Raw genomic sequence first — 16,247 nt, 5'->3', positions numbered from 1 at the left:
GCTGAAGGCTTGTGCGTTAGCGACATGTGGCGACTGAGGGCACCTCAATTATTCAGCAGCAGCTGAAAGGTATATTGCGTTTTCTCTTGCAATAACAGAGACGTGATCAGGGGCAAATTCATGCGTCATCTGCAAGGCTATATATGTGTGTGTGTGTGTGTGTGTGTGTGTGTGTGTGTGTGTGTGTGTGTGTGTGTGTGTGTGTGTAAACTCACAGCTAAAATAGTGACGGGTGAAGGACTTGAGACTAGTAATAATAATGATGATGATGATGATGATGATAACAGTGGTAAAAAGAAACAGGGCTAACACTGCGATAAAGGGAGCAGAGCTCTGTGAAGATATAGTGAAGATGTTTTCATGCTGGGATGACTATTTTCAGAGGTGGCTGTACTTAAGTAAAATTTTCAGGTTTTTGTACTTTACCTGTGTATTTATTTTTGTGACAGCTCTTTACTTTTACTCACTACATTTCTAAACAAATATATGTCCTTTCTACTGCTTACATATTCAAAACAGGCTCGTTACTTTGGTTTAACACATTTGAGTGGAGTTATTAGTTCACGTCACTGTGGGTCTTCAAACATCAAACTGATCTGAGTCTAAACAGTAACACATGACAGGCAGTCCCGTTTGTGTGTTAGTTACCACGGAATGAAAGGTGCAAGGCCGTGTGCGTGTGCCATAGTTAAAGGGGTTAAAGGTTGTTTTCGTTTTGTTTTTTGGCACCGGAAGAACTGCAAGTGTACATAAGTTGCATTATCGTGATACTTCAGCATCTTCAGCACTTCAGCCCTAGGAAGAGGAGCCAGCATAAACATACAAACATTTTTTAAGCGGCAGGTCATTTCAAATCCAACGTTTCCATCAGCTTAACAAACATTAGTAGTTTGTCTCACAGTGTGTTGCTAGCTAAAAGTCCAGCTGCTGTATTTTACAGGGAGGGAAAAGAAAAAGAGCTAACTTCACTCAGAGATGGAGAAAGATAAGAAAGACAGGACAGGAGAGGAAGAGAGGTTAGGTTCAAAGGTAAGGCTGCATTAAGTCCTCATGATTTTAAATCCGATGTATGTTTTTATGTTATGTTTTTTCATATTGTGAAACGTGCTGTAAAACAAATTGAGGCAGACTGGATGGAAATCCGCTGCAGGTTAGTGCAGGGTAAACAGGTTAGTTTGCTGTACTGTGATGAATTTAAAGTAAAGAACAGCGTGAGGCTGGTGCACAGCTGCTGTGGGTTAATGCTCAGAGAAACGTTACTCTAAGTGCCTCAGAGATGAGTTTGAAGTTGATGATTAGATTCATTGACTGAATTCCACCTTCATACCAACTGTATACTGTCTAATATAAAGACAGCATATAGTACAGTTTACTGTCAGTGTAGAGGATGGAACTCAGCCAGGGCAATTCATGAAACATCTGTATGACATCTGGTTGAATATATATATATATATATATATATATATATATATATATATATATATATATAATTGTTTTTATTGTTTGTTTGCCTAAGCCTAGGCTGCTGCCCTGGCGACCCGGCCTCGGATAAAGCGGATGAGGATGGATGGATTGTTTGTTTGTATTGTTTAAGTGAATATATTTACGAGAATCCAAATTTAGACTCATATAAAGTTTGTAATTCCATCTACTAATATAAATTAATTATTACATTAATATAATATAAATAGGTTCAGTTAGCTTTGCACAAAAACAGGTGGTAGAAACTTCAACTTTTACCTGAGTACTTTTCTAACATTAGTATATGTACTTCTACTTAAGTACAAACTGTCTGACTATTTTTGACAGAATGAAGATGAAAGCTCTGTTTAATTGCTCAAGAATAGGTGCACATATATGTACCCCCTCTCTCTTTGTCTCTCAGTTTGCTTTAAAATACGCACTCTCACAGGGTGGCTGTCATCCGTGGGAGCACACTAAGGGAATGTGAAGGGAGGGTAAAGCCAAGACACCCCAAACTCAATAATTCATCCCATGCCAGTAGCAACAAATGAGAATGTGACCAGAGCGAGGGAAGACAGCTACCTCTGGGCACTCTATTAGTCACCTTCTATTATCATCAGAAGCCAAACCGCTGCTACACACACACACACACACACACAGAAATATACACACACCTGTGTGCAGCACAGACCTGGATACACATGCTCACAGGCACACAATGAGATTGTGTTACTCTCTAGAAACTGGAAGCCAAGATGATGGATGAATGTCTTTTAAAGGTACAGCAGGTGATGCTCTCTGCAGTTTCTGTCGCTTTTTCCATGGTTGGATCCACATTCTTTCTGTTTCGCTAATGCTACATTCTTTCAAATAACTCATTGCATTAGTGCAGTTCTGAAGTCCTTTTGTAATTAATTGTTTATTTACAGGGTAAGAAAAATCTACAGATTTTATAGTATAATATACTAAAGTCCATTTTTTGTTATAAAGCAAATTAAAGTATTTGCATTTCTGCAGTACTGTGCAAAGGTTTTTTGGCACTTCAGATTTAGATTCTTATTCATTCCATTAGGGACACAACTGACAGTCATGTATCATTGCAGTATTTTTAGCAACAACAATAAGAGTCCTGCAACAGATGTAATGTCCTCCACAGAGACCTTATCTCAACATTATGGAGTCAGTCTGAAATCACATAAAGAGACAAGACACTGAAGTGATGTAAATCCACAGACACATGGCAGTCATGTTGTGTGTGTGTGTTTACTGTACTTCATATAAAAGTAATAGATAAATAAACAGAAAATACATCATTAATAATGGGGATAATCTTTTAATTCCACTGCCTGATGTGAGAGTGCTGCCTTTATTTTCTCTTTTTTGAGAATGTTTTGTACTGCTGGTCAGGCAGTTTGTGAGAATGGCTGACAGGTTTCCAAAATAACGGAATAATAATATTAATGGAGACAAAGTTATAGAGGGTAGGCTGAAACTAAAATGAACTTGCTTATAGCACTTCCTGTAATTATAGTAGTCTCTTGTTCCAAAGGAACTCAAATCAGTAATTTGACTTTAAAATACAAATATTCTGAAGCACCAGCAAACTGTCATTGCTTCCACAGAGAAAATTAGAAATGTAGGATAGAAAGAAATTTAGACTCTAACACCCTGTGCTTGAGGCCAATCGTATGCAGATACGATTCAGTTGTGGAAACATGTCTGAATAGTCTGTGTAGAAATGGCAACACTGGAGGCTGCAGGCGAGAGATCCTTCCTGCCTGATGACAGATGAGAAGCAATTAAAAAAAAAAAAAGAAATAGCAAAAATTAAAAAACATTTCTAGCAATTTCATTTCTTTCACAGAAGAGCACATTCATGTTCCAGCTCCAAAAATAGAAATAGAAATGTAGGGGTGTATATTAGAGGCACTCACAGAAACTCACTTATATGCACTTGCTAAATTCATTCAGCGGGTCTGAAGAACAGTATTATATACCCCATTCATTATTCAAATCCTCTCCATTATCAAAGTGCCCAGAGAAATAAAACTAACCCAGCCAGAAATAATTCACTGTGGCGTGATTTTTTTTTCCTCTACAAAGCACTTAGCTGGTCAGAAGATGAGCTACACACAAACCCAGATTAGAGTGTAAGAACGCATAATCACAATAAGGTCTTCTGAACATAATCAAACTCCATAACTCCACTCACATGTGGCTGTAGTGTGGCAAGACAAAGGAAAGGAAACGGGAGAAAAGGACTTGTGGGAGGCATAAGTTAAGAAACAGACTAAGGAAAGAGAAGATGGAGGAACAAAAGACAGAACATACTCAGAGAAAATGAAATTAGGATAAAATGAACGGTAAGAGGAAAATAAGGTAAAAAGAAAAAAATGGAATCAGCAGAGAGAGTAAAGGAAGGTTGGCAATGTGCAAATGAAAAAGGAATGTAAAGAGAAATAATGTAAAGCGAAAGTGAGGAAGAGCAAGAGTGAAAAGTCAGGAACGAGCAAAAATATGAGAGAAGGAAGGAAAAAATCCCTAATGGCTGACATGTCTGTTACCCTGACTGTCTGGATTTAGTTCTTTTCATTTCAAGGTTGATCACGTCAAGGTAAGCGCGTCCCTGCTGGCCACGGACAGTTTGACACTAAACACCTGTGACAGCAGGAGCACCAAGAGGGTCCACTATGAACAGGAGGACGGGAGGCGGGGCATGAGGAGCGTATACCAGCCAGCAGAGTACTGTAAATGCAAAAATAAAGCTAGGGGGAAGCTATAGTATGTGACTGACCTAGAGCTATAAAAAAGAAGAAATGAGTAGAAGCATGCACTACATTATCTATTTATTTGATTAATGATGCAGCTAATTAATATTCCTCAGATGTACAACCTCTCAAATGCTGCAAAAGTGTATTTTAAAGTTGATAACTGTGAAACCAAAATGAATCATTTGCAGTGTATGAATGATAATCATGCCACAATTAAAGTATACATGCCATAGATAGATAGAGAAGTGAAAAGCAGCTCAGAGTTGACATGCTCCATCATCCACATATTGTGTATTAACAGAGGGCACATGGGAAACTAACAATGGCAGTGCCACTGCCGATGTACTGTCTTCTCTCTGTTTCTCACCACAGGGCTGTGCCTTTGAAGACAGACATGAAAACTGAGCCAGGCCACTGCGGGGCCCCTGAAGGAGGTCCCCTAGCAGATGCAGCCACCCGCCCTCCCCCTGTCTGCTCCCACCGGCCCCAGGCCCTGAAGACAGCCCCGAGGCTAATCGACCAGGAACACAATAAAGAAGCAGCAGAGGCAGGCAGTGCTGAGCATGTATGTCTGTGTGTGTACAGATGAAGGGGAAGAACATAAAACGACATCCATCAAGCCCCTCTAAAGACAAGTAATGATCCAGAATCAGCATGGTTGTCGCACACTTAAAGAGTTTTATGTTTACACGAGCCTGGTCAATGAACAAAGAAGTCCTATTGTTCGCTATGAAGCAGAGAGGATTCTTTGAATGACAGCACGGTATCTCCTACATCCCATCAGATCTGCCAGGAAAAAAGCCGGTTTGTATCGTAGCAGAATAACAGGTTATGTTGCCTTAGGCTAAATCAAGCTTATTTGCATGCCTGCAATGATTCCCACATGGAGTTTTTAATTTGTAGTCCTGATAATGTTTTCTTTAACCCAAACTAATAATAGTCAATAGGCTTAAAAATCGTATTTTATTCTTTGATGACGATATAATAGCAGTATCACAGATTGCTTAAAAATATGGATTTTCCAATATTTCCGAACCTTTTTTATTGTGATTTTTTTACAGTATGAAATATTGTAATAAAGATTTATGTAAAGCTTCTACAGAAACATGATAAATCTGGAGAGAGAGTAAGTAAATAGATAAGCCATTAATAAAGATGAATAGTCTTAAGACTAATAACCAGAGTTGGTTAGAAAAAGGCAATATATTGGAAAAAAAGAGAGAAATATCTAGACATTTAATTCATTTTTCCAATTTAAGGCATTTTTCATGAGATAATATGAAATAAAAAATAAACTTAAAAAACAAACCATACAACTAATGGCCACATACAAGCCTCAGCTCTGTGGCTACATATGTTTTAAGTTTATTTGGTTAGTTTGTTTGTAGTATCCAAATCTAACATAAAATATAGAACACATTACACAATGATTGTTGAAGGGAATTAATGCAAATGAAATCAAACACATTCAAAAATATTTTTAAAGCTTGCTCTAACATATATACACACATGTTTACAAAAAATAGCCCTAATATTAAACAATGTATACATGGATTTTTAAAGACAATTATATACCTCATAAAGCAAATCCTGGTTATTTAATACTTACGAATCAACACCTCTTGAATGTGGATCTGTTGTTTACAGTGGATAAAATATACTAATTTCCTACTCAAGTTCTGCATCTCACATGGATTTGAAACTTTACCTTTTGGTCCAGGGGCAGTCTCCATATAAAAAAATCCACTACTTTACAAAAACATTTAACATAAAAGAGAATAAATCACCAACAGAATTGTCCAGAATGCAGTGGAGTGAATTTAGCCTTTTCTTACTTTACATAAATACTTAAACTGGGCTCCTCTTGACCTGCAAAAACATGAAATAATATTTAAATAATATAATGCTTTCAAAATTTAGTAATTTTAAGTATATAATAGTAAGAGATAAAAAAAAAGTCAACTTCTGACCCCAACATACTGTGTCGCATTAAAATGGTAAAATACTGTAGAAAGGATTGCATTCTTGGCAGCATTTTCTGTTTCTAGTAAAATACTAAAATACACCCATAATGTTTTTTTTCTTGTTTTTTGCTTTATAATGGAAAGCAGTAATTTAACTGGTTTCTCACAGCACTTTGTCAAACATTTTTTGTTATTTATGTAACACTGCGATTGCTGGACTTGTGCTTATGCGTCTTGTACTTAATCAAAAATGGTATTTATTCCACTAAAGGTTAGTTGGGTTAGTTTATATCTTATAAGAAAGTTATCACGCAGTGTATTGCCTCTGTTTATTCTCTTTACACAATGTTAAATGAATATTAGAGCTGATCTGTCCTTCAAGAAAAAATGGGTTACACATAGTTTTGGGAATATTTCAACAGTTCTATAAAAAGAACTGGAAAAGAAGAGTCTCTTTATAATTAAGTAATGAGGGAGCCATGGTTCAGTAGCGCACATACACACAGCTGAAAGCCACAAAGAGACCCAACCACCACCAACGGCAAGCCTCCCCATAGCTCTCACATTGCATCAAGTCACTGAGTGATGGGTAATTGTGTAAGGCAAGAGGGAAAAGAGTGGTGAAACGTGTTTCTTTCAGAGAGGGTACCAGCATTTGCACAAATGTATTTCTGGGGTGCCCCGATTAGTTGAGTGCATTCTACTAAAAAAAGAGGGTTCTTTAGAAGTTCTGTGGGCTGAATGATTTACAGAATCATTAATATTTGAGCAATCATTTGAACTTCTAAACGCTTCTGCAACGCTTCTTCAAGACCCATCACGGCTAGTGCACACAAATAAATGACATGTAGACTCATTATAGTTCCTCCTATTAAAAAAGTAAATAATTAAAAAATGTAGTTTCACATTTTAAAGTGCAGTTGAAAGTTGTCTTGGTCTTATTTTGAATTAACACCTCTAGACTTTTTAGGTACACTGCTGTGACTGTGAGTTCGGCAGCTTCAACCAGCTGCTTTGGGAGGGGCAGCCAATCAGAAGAAAGTCTGCTTAAAGGGAGCCATTTCAGACAGTGGATGACCTCAGGGTCTGCACCATGTTCTGGTGTGAGGGAATCCTGCAAAGTTACTCTGATAAAGAACAAGAATTAGACCATAACCAAGAACTGCTGAAAATGAAATTAATATGTTCCCTTAAAAGGACAGAATGAGAAACGATGGCATGCCAAAAGTTCAGCATTATGAAAATACAACCAGAAGCCATCAGAAAATGGGTACACTGTGGTCATCAGAAGGATAGACATGATCAGCAACAGTACTAAGGCTTTTACAGTTTAATGATGCTCAGTAGGTACAAAGGAACCCAAAGTGTGTCAAGAAGATGTCAATTATCATTGTGCCATCACCACCACCACCACTAGCTTAGACTGCTGATACAATGTAGGATGGGTCCATGCTTTTATGTTATTTATGTCAAATTCCGAACCTGCCTGTGTGAATGTTGTAGCAGAAATAAAGTCATCAGACCACACAACATTTTTGAAACTTTCCAGTCTCTAACTTTGGTGGCACTGTGTGACTTGTAGCCTCAGTTTCCTTTCCTTAGGTGCCAGCAGTGCGACCTGGTGTGGTCTGCTGCTTGTCGATCGTCAGGGAACAGCACCCCAACACAGGAAGCCTGGATTGGCCTTCTGCTAAAAAAAATTGTTAACATCTGATCCTATTGATCTTACCCAGTAGGCAGTGCAAAGCTGATGAAGCCTGAGAAGTGAGGGGGCATGCCCAGCTGTAACTACCTCAAAGGCTAGACGTCTTCACTGCCTCCACTGATAATGTCTTGGTTAGATCATGTTTAATAAATTAGTTTATATTTAAGTGAACTTCTTGTCTGAACTCCCTTCCTGTCACCTATTTTAAGCCTTGGGGACTGCACATTGCCAGACTATAATATTGCACCTGTCCCAGTTGACATAAAGACAAACCCAGTAAAAGAACAGAATGCTGTTTAAAATACGGCCTTTAATGTAAAATCAACCAGGGAAGAAAAAAAATGACAAGAGGAAAGAAAAAAAACAGTGACACTATCACGCTTTCAGCCTGTCCTTCAACTCACTGATATGCTTGCTGTCCTCTTAACCATTACTTGAATCTCTGCTTAAAGGCAGTATAATCACAGCGTGCTTAAATGGCAACTAGATCTTCTCAACATACTCTCTTTTCACACATCTTCTGAAATTATATCTCTTCTCACCCATAGAGACATCCAATCACATTATTAATATCTAATCACCAAATATCCAGCCACACCTCAACATCCTCTCTCTATCCATCTGACCTTTCCACATACATGATTTAATATAGGATTTAAGCTTAAATTGCAAACTCACGTCATTGCATTTCTTCCATATTTGTTATATTGGTTAAACTTAAATGTACTTATTTTTTAAAATATTTGATTATATTCTGGTAAGTATTAAGCATCATTTACTATCAGCAAAAATCACATATAAATTATGCTCAGTTTGCCATTTTTATTTATTTATTTATGTTTACTTTTGCTGCTGTGTGATGTCATGGTTATCTCAAGTACACAGCTCTGACTGCCAGTATTGCACTTCCACCCACCTGCAGTTCAAACCTTCTTTTAGGGATGGGCAGCCAATCAGAAGAATGTTGGCTTAAAGGGAGTACAGATATGAACTGAAAATGAAGGCTTGAACAAAGTATATAAAACAACCCCCCCAAAAACTGTGTGTATGAATGTTAATAGTTAACAGTCAAGAAAACATTTGTGCTTATAAGATGAGCCCTTACTTTAGTGAGAGTTTCATTGTATTGTTCAAAGATATGTTTAGAATGTCATGATAGACAGGATTTCCAGTACAAGGATGGATTGCCACGACCACAGCAGACACCAGCATAAACATCATCATCTCATAAACAATTTCAAGAAACTGGCCTTGAAGACCTTGTTTCTGTTGTGTTGCTCAGCTTGTAAGCTGTTGTGATGTCTTGGCTGAGAGCAGATTATTTGTATTTGCTTTGCCCATACCTTCATCACATTCACCAGTTACAAAAAAATCCAAATGCAGACAGTAAGATGAAATGTGTAATTAATTTGTGATCAATGAATAGAATCAATGTTTCTCCAAAGAACAACCTATAGACAGTAGAGAAAAAAAGTGGTACTTTCAGAAGAAAGTTGATAACAGAATCCACAAAGTAGTAAACATGTTTTCAAGCAGAAGCCCTTAAAGTGGTTGTTTTGCTCAGTTGGCAGGTTGTTGTGAGATGTTGGTTCAGATCAGATTACTTATACTTGCTTTGCCTACGTCTTTGGCATGTTTGTCGGTTACAAATGCAATCTGAGGTGACTGTGAGATAAGGCTTATGATGAAGTTGCGGTCAATAAGCAGAAAAGGAACTGTTTCTCTAAAATGAACGTATATGTTTGTTTGCATTACATTTCCCCCCCTCATTATCATGTTGAATAAACCACTTTGAGATTACTTGAGCTTTACTTGAGTCATTCTGTGCTCCAGATGGGTTAATTGCTTTAATCGTGTTAATTGTGATGATGGATTGATATGCGTTAACATTGACAACCCTAATTTATTCATGTCTTACTTGAATCAATGTGTCAGTTTACACAATTGTGACCTCTCTATGATATTCAAAACTTGTATTGCATTACCTTCTGGGCAATTCTTCCCAGACATTTTTACAGTTAGTTTGAGAGGTATATGGCTCAGGTTAGCATTTCTATAACCAGTGTTGGGGAGTAACGGAATACATGTACCGCCGTTACGTATTTAAAATACAAAATATGAGTAACTGTATTCCGTTAAAGTTACCGTTTAAAAAGGTGGTATTCAGAATACAGTTACTTTGTTGAAATAAATGGATTACACTGCAGTACTTTCCTGTTTCATTTTGTCGCGGGTCAGGACTGTTTGGGTTTTGTTTGACAGCTACGTTCTGTTGTTCCAGGCGGCAGCATTACGGTTGCCATGGTTACAGGGCGACGCTCTCTCTCTCTGCGACTGTGTAGTTCCCTGGGTGAGAGAGCGCCTTTTCGTTGTTGTTGTTGTTGTTGTGCTAAGCTAACAGGCAGAATGCTACAAGCACAGCTCTAAAGAATGTAGCATCATGGGCAGTGTAGTCCGTGTTGCAGGGAGAATGGACTGCCATACACGTTATGGGTCTGTGAGCGAGGAGGGAGAAAAAGGGGAGTGGAAAAGTACGAGTTGTCATCGAGGAAAAACGGGAGCTGGAAGCATGTAAATATAATAATAACCACTTCAGCCAAGAAGAGTGCCTGACGAGCCCAGTTGTAAGTAAGCTATTAAGACTCGACTGTACACCGTGTTCGTGTTTTCCTCCGAAAACAATAAGTTCCGTTGGAGCAGTCTTTCAACGCCTCTCTCTGTCTCTCGCAAGAAAAGTTGACCCACACAACAAAGTAAAGCTATTTTTCGGCTACGAGCCGACAGGGACCCCGCCGTATTAGTCAGAGGTCCCTTTACTACAGTTCGGAGTCGCGGACCTTCAGTAATAGTAATAAATCACACAGCAATAGTACATTCACGTTGTTGTAAAAAGCATGATAATATATTAAGTAATCCAAAGTATTCAGAATACGTTACTGTCATTGAGTAACGTAACGGAATACGTTACAGAATACATTTTGGGGCATGTATTCTGTATTCTGTAATGGAATACATTTTAAAAGTAACCTTCCCAACACTGTCTATAACTGTAAACCAGTTTGTACTGGCAAATATAGGCTATAAATTTCACCAATTATGGAATTCTACAACTTTGGACTGTTTGTGCTATCAAAGCGACCCATACTTCAAAAATAACCAATTTTCTACCCACCATATGTCACAAACCTGTCAAAATAGAACACAAAACTGTCAAAGTTACCCATTATTAGATCTCTAAATAAGTTTCACTTTAATAGGTATTAGAATTGACCTAAGTATGTGGGTAATAAACAATTTGAATATATGATTGAACTGCTCAACGTTTTAATGACAATATATCCATTCATCTCTTTAGCTTAAGGGTCATGGGTGGCTGGAGCCTATCCCAGCTGCCATAGGGCAAGAGGCAGGGTACATCTTGGACAGGTCACTTGTCTAAAAGGATGATAAAGGCATAAAAAAGAAAAGAAAATACTAATAGCTTACTAAACTATACTATAAGCTAAAACAAATATCCAGTTTCACAACCTTTGTTCTTTTTTGTTGTATTCCAAAAAGGAATTTGTATTTCTGGCCAGAATTGAATCGGAAACTTATGCTTGGCAAACAAATGGGCTAACCCGTACACTTTATGAATTATGAAAAACATTCAAGTGATCACATATCAGACAGTTCAAATATCTCTCTAACATGGTATTTTCTTGAAACAAAAGTAAAAGTCTGAAAAAGACTTGTCTGTGGAATCCATTTCAAATACAATACAATACAATACAATTTTATTTATATACCACATTTAAAAAACTAGAGGTATGCCAAAGTGCTTCACAATTAGAGCAATAATAAATACAAATACAAAACACAAAATACAAATAAAATATACTAACAGGCAGGTGACATAGCTAACCAATAATACACCAGGCATAGTAGGCACAACCCGAAAGGCTGAAGGTTAAAACATTATAAATATTAATAAAGCAAAAAAGACAACTTACAGTACACCAAAAATGCGGGCTCTAGGAGCCGGGGAAAGCAAGGCTAAACAAATACGTTTTTAATCGAGATTTAAAAGATTGAATTGAATCAGACGCCCGAATAGCTAGAGGGAGGTTATTCCAGAGGTAGGGTGCGACAGCGGCGAATGTGCGGTCACCTCTGGTCTTGAGCCGAGATCTAGGTCGCACCAGGAGCATTTGGCCTGCTGATCTAAGCGCTCTCCCGGGGGTATAAAAGCTGAGGAGATCTGTAAGATAGCTGGGCGCGGTGTTATTTATGATTTTAAAAGTGAGCAATAAGATTTTAAAATCAATACGAAATTTAATAGGGAGCCAGTGGAGGTCGGAAAGAACTGGAGCAATAGACTCAAACCTGCCAGTTCCAGTTAAAAGACGCGCAGCCGCATTTTGAACGAGCTGCACTTTGTGAACAAGGGCAGAATGTAGACCAGTGTAAAGGGAATTACAGTAATCTAATCTTGATGTAACAAATGCATGGATAAGTTTCTCAAGGTCCTTACGTTATAAGTAGGGCTTGGCCTTAGAGACTAGACGTAATTGATAGAAATCAGATTTAACTACAGAGGACACATGTTTGTCCAGCTTGAAGGAACTGTCCAAGACAACACCCAGGTTCCCCACAGTGTCAGAAAGGGAGTCAGCAAAGGGCCCAAAAATACCAATAAGTTCAGCCCGAGAGGAGGGAGTATCAAAGATTACAATTTCAGTCTTCTTATCATTTAGAATGAGGGAATTGCTCAGTACTTCATTCATACAATCGGAGAAGTGTTGCAATGACGACGTGACATCCTCAGCTAGTTCAAAATAGATTTGAATGTCATCCACATAGAAGTGGAAAGAAATATTGTATTTATCAAAGATTCGGCCCAAGGGTAACAAGTATAAAGAGAACAGCATGGGACCCAGCACAGACCCCTGGGGGACACCAGAGGTAACAGGGGCAATGGAGGAAGCGTAGGTACCTGTGGTGACAGAAAAGGACCTTTCTGAGAGATAGGATTTAAACCAGCTAAGGGCACTGCCCGTGATGCCCACCAGATCCTCAAGCCTCATTAAAAGGACATTATGGTCCACCAAGTCAAAAGCAGAGGACAAATCAAGCAAAATTAACACCACAGGGCGCCCAGAGTCAGCAATTGAGAGAAGATCATTAAAGACTCTCAGTAATGCAGTTTCCGTGCTATGGCGTGGCTTAAACCCCGACTGAAATTTTTCCCCAATATTATTTGCATCCAAATAAGTTTGAAGTTGGGAATGAACAATCTTCTCCAAGATTTTAGACAGAAACGGGAGTTTGGAAATGGGTCTAAAGTTAGCGAGGTCATTCTGATCAAGGGAGCTCTTTTTAAGTATAGGTTGCACTACAGCGTGTTTAATAGCAGCCGGAACACAACCCGATAACAGTGACAGGTTAATTAATGATAAAATACAGGGCCCAATAATGTTAAACCAATCTTTAATAATGCGAGATGGTAGGATGTCATGAGCAGCGTTTGAGTTTTTTAGGTGATCTTATACCCTTAAGAGTAGGGAGCGAAATTGGATCAAACTGATTGAGGTTAATAGAGAATCGTAATGCTGGGGCCTGACTCATCACAGGGGGGTCTGAGACTCTTAGAGATAAGATTCTGCCTGTAAAATGAGTTAAAAAAATTTAACAAAGGGCTAAGGAAGCCAATCTAGGCATTTCAGGACAAGGATTGATCAATGAGTTAAAAGTCTTAAATAAAATACGTGGGTTGTGACTATTATCCGCAATGGCACCCGACAGAAAAGCCGCTTTAGCCAACTTAGCAGATTTCTGAAATTCCAGGCAGGTCCTGCGAAGGATATCAAAAGACACCTGGAGCCTATCTTTTTTCCACCGTCTCTCAGCTTGGCGGCAAACGCGTTGTAAAGCGCATAAAGAGTCATTTAGCCACGGCTGAGAGCAGCTTCTAGGCCATTTTACTTTCATAGGGGCCACAACGTCCAGTAAAGAGGAGCAGGTAGAGAGAAAGGAGTTAGCAAAATCATCAACTGAAGAGGGTGTAGAATGATCAAAGTCAGGGACAACAGATTTAGAGAAAGCAGCCGAAAATTCAGCCACAGTCCCAGGATATATTATGCGCACAAGACGTCGAGGACCCTCAACGTTCTGGTCCAATTTGCATAACTCAGCATCAAAGATGACTGGGAAATGATCGGAGATTCCAATGTTGCTGATGTCCCTGATACAAATGTCCAGTCCATAAGAAAAAATCAAATCAAGGGTATGTCCTTTAAGGTGGGTAGGTGCATTAACCCACTGGATAAGATTAAAAGAGTCAACTAAGTTTAGAAAATCCTTGGCAAACACATCATCTTTACAACAAATGTGAATGTTAAAATCACCAGTGATAAGAACATGATCATAATTTAGATAAAGAGATGCTAAAAAGTCACCGAAGTCGTTAATGAAAGTCTTATTATATTTTGGGGGACGGTAAATCACAACACAGAGAGTCAAGGGGGGACCAGCAAGTTCCAGCAGCTGAGCTTCAAAGCTAGGGAACATAGGGGAAGGCAGGTGCTGTACTCGGAATTTATTCCTAAAGACCACTGCCAGTCCTCCACCCCTGCCCGAAGGTCTCGGTGAGCTAAAAAAGGCACAATTCACAGGAAGGAGCTCTGAGAAAGGGAAAGACTCACCGGGACGAATCCAAGTTTCCGTCATGAATAAATGAGTCTGAAAAAGACTTGTCTGTGGAATCCATTTCAAATGGATTAGACCTCCTTAGAATACATTTGGTGAGGTTTTCCAGCAAATCAGGTAGTAGCTGTTCTTTGTCTGACAACTAGAATATGAAAAAAATCTTAAATTATGAAAACCCATGACTTTTGAAATACACTTAAAAGAGTTATCACGTTAGCCAGTTCAATGATCTTGAAGGTATTCAGGCAGCTTGTGTTACGTTTCCCATGACATTTCTTCTCTGAATACATTTGGTGAGGTTTCCCAGCAAATCAGGTAGTAGCTGTTCTTTGTCTGATGGCCGTACTTTCTTGAGTACTTCTTTGCAGTTTATCTGAAAGACAGGAATCTGTGTTCAGTATATATGCTCAGTTTTGCAGATGCATTTGTCTACCTAAAGTGAGAATAGCACATTGTCTCTAAATATTTACAACACAGACTGACGCTTTTCTTTCCAAGCTCCTTAGACTATGATGACCTGGATGACTGAGAACCTTCACAGACTACACAGATTTGTTGTTCTTAAGTTAGAGATGTGTCAAAATAGATAACTTACATCTGATTTCTTAATGAATATTTCCAGGTTTCTCACAATTTCTTTCTCGTTGTCATTTTTGGCATGCTTTTGTAGGATGTCATTCACTTTGCAGAAGAAGTTATTCTGTATGGAACACAAGGACGGATTTATAAGCTTTTAAAAACACATGCATTTACAATTATACAAGTTGGCTAATGTTTTTTCTGCAGTTTGTCAAAATAAATAAATAACCAACTCAAACTGCCAATCAGCAGAACAATTCAAGAAAACTGAATGAATTAAAAGGAACATTGTTTCAAAGACATGAAAAAATGTCTCCTCACTCCACATCCACTGTCAGCCAGGTCAGACACATCCTCCACACAGAACCTCTGTAAGAGCCAAGAAAAAATTACTTTGTCAGCTAACACTTTTAACATATTGAATCGTTTGTCTAGATAAGGTACCAAAAAATTTAATAGAATTTAATAGAAAAAAAGTATTTGTAACTGAACATTGCAAACACCTTTTAAAGGTTTTAACAAGTTAGGGCACCAAAAAAATGTTACAAAAATTTCAAGCTAAGTGTCACTCAAACAATTGTGCTTATGCGATGAACCCTTACCTCATTCAGATCTCTGTTGTATTTCTTAGTCAGGTCAATGATACGGTTTAGGTTGTCGTTACTGACAGGATTTGCAGCATATGGATTGATCAGCATGGCCACAGCAGACATCAGCACAAACATCATCATCTCCATACTTGTTGTTCGTTGGCTGAAAAGCAGAAGTCCTTGAAGTTGTTGTGAAGTGCTGGCTGAGAGCAGGTTATTTATACCTGCTCTGTCTACGCCTTCATCACATTTGCCAGTTACAAAAAACCAAAAAACAGTCTGCAGCTCCTTGGCGATAAGATCCATGATTAGTTTGTGGTCAATGAGCAGAAACGAAACTATTTTTCTCAGAATAACCAATAGACTTGGTTGCATTACAGAAAAGATGAAAAAAAAAAAGGTACTTTCAAAAGAAACTTCATTACAGACTGTGATCCACGCAAAGTGATACTGCTGAGAAAAATGGGGGAAGACTCAAACAATCTTA

This window comes from Mchenga conophoros, linkage group LG10 (assembly GCF_057382185.1).
Source record: "Mchenga conophoros isolate Kocher_MC1m ecotype Shallow Benthic linkage group LG10, M_conophoros_male_GT1.1, whole genome shotgun sequence".
Classification (NCBI taxonomy): domain Eukaryota; kingdom Metazoa; phylum Chordata; class Actinopteri; order Cichliformes; family Cichlidae; genus Mchenga; species Mchenga conophoros.
The sequence above is the reverse complement of the archived record's forward strand: the minus strand, read 5'-3'. Positions refer to the sequence as shown.